This window comes from Cicer arietinum, chromosome 1 (genome assembly GCF_000331145.2).
Source record: "Cicer arietinum cultivar CDC Frontier isolate Library 1 chromosome 1, Cicar.CDCFrontier_v2.0, whole genome shotgun sequence".
Taxonomy (NCBI): domain Eukaryota; kingdom Viridiplantae; phylum Streptophyta; class Magnoliopsida; order Fabales; family Fabaceae; genus Cicer; species Cicer arietinum.
This window is the reverse complement of record NC_021160.2, coordinates 40,798,292-40,799,870: the sequence shown is the minus strand read 5'-3', so window position 1 is coordinate 40,799,870 and position 1,579 is coordinate 40,798,292. Positions and strand designations below refer to the sequence as shown.

Genomic DNA, 1,579 nt, shown 5'->3' with positions numbered 1-1,579 from the left:
TACATGTTTGGTTTTATAATAAGATTGATAAAATCACAATGACCTACTGTGATTTTGTTTAAAATAAAAGTGGCTCAACATGATTCTGTAAATCCTATTGTGAAACCAAATAAACAATGAAACCTGTAAGGTAATCAACTACAACAATGCTATCTGCATTGCAAAACAAAATAGTACAATGCAAGAACTATTAAATGGAAGTAGTAATTAAATTCTCATACTCTTCATTACGTTTGCTTCTCTTTTTTTTTTCTTTTTTTTTTTTCTCTACCCTATCTATCTCTTTCTTCCTTACACTTCATAGCATGATTTTCCAAATGGAAATTACTATTAAAGAAAATATCCAGTAATAAAGGAGCTAAGAATATATGATAGGAAGAAATTCATCTAGCACAAATTTAAAAGGGAGAATAGCTCCTAACCTGAAAAATTATGCTGAAATTAGGGTAAGTCAACAAAATTACATTACCTTTGTCAAATAGGAAAGAAATCCAGCTCAACAAAATAGGCCTCATTCAATCCTTACATTGATGAAAAGTAATGATCTAATTGATTAAACACAATAGATTTTGGGAAATCTATGTAGTTTAATCATATCATATAAACAACCATAAATTTGTACCCTCAACTCATACATAATAATTCAATTGTCAAAAAAAAAAAAACATAATTCAAAAACCCTCAACTCCAAATTCAATCCACAAAAAAAAAAAAAATAGCTCTGTCATTTTAAGATTTGATGTAAATCACATTTATAAAGTATGAACATTCATTAGCCACATTTTCAATTTGTATTAAATAAAGAAATTAATAAATTTAGAAATAAAATCATATGAATACCTCCAAAGACAATGGCAATGCGATAGAGAAGGATTTAAGAAGATGGGGATGAATGAATTTCCTATAAAACGTTAAAAACATAAATAATTGATTATAAATAATAATATGAATAACCGTTGCCAGGAATGAGGTGTTTGAATAAATGATGAGAATTACATATTTTATCTAACAACTTTTTTTAAGAAAAACCAAAAACGATCATTTCATATAACGATACATTCATGCCACGGTGGTCGGTTAGCGCCATTTTCTTTTGTTATTTCAATAATAAATAAATAAATAAAAATTCGTGTCTCGCAACTAAATATTAGTCTATTTATCATTATATATAAATACAATATAGATAAAAAATAAGTTAGATGTTACCATAGACCACCTTGTTGGGTGGTTCATCATATATTAGAATTTGAAATCCACTTGAAATTCCGATGATATTATATTGAAGTATAATTTAACCGTCTTCTTAATTTTTATAATTAACACAATTATTTGATTCATATTAGTTTTAATAAAAATAAGAAACGGAATGTAAGTCTAAAATTTCAATTTGTCAAATCGCGGTCCATTAGGCCATGATTTTGGTCACGAAAATAATTGACGCTGATAACTTATATTTTTGAATAGTTTCGTAAATCTTTATTATAATTTAGGCCATGATTTTATTAGTGCATTTGCGTTTGCAATAGTGAACCTTCTAGACTCATATTGGAGAAGACAAATTGCTGCTCCATATGTGAAT

The 1,579-nt window shown here is 27.1% G+C and overlaps 1 protein-coding gene across 1 annotated transcript in view; it reads right to left on the bottom strand.

Moving 5' to 3' along the window:
• LOC101505273 (uncharacterized) overlaps positions 1–998 on the bottom strand; it is a 7,575-nt gene extending 6,577 nt beyond the window's left edge. Inside the window, exon 1 of the mRNA XM_027337159.2 lies at positions 841–998. The gene's annotated coding sequence lies outside the window, so the exon portion shown is untranslated. The remainder of the gene's footprint in view (positions 1–840) is intronic.
• Between the last annotated feature and the right edge of the window lie 581 nt (positions 999–1,579).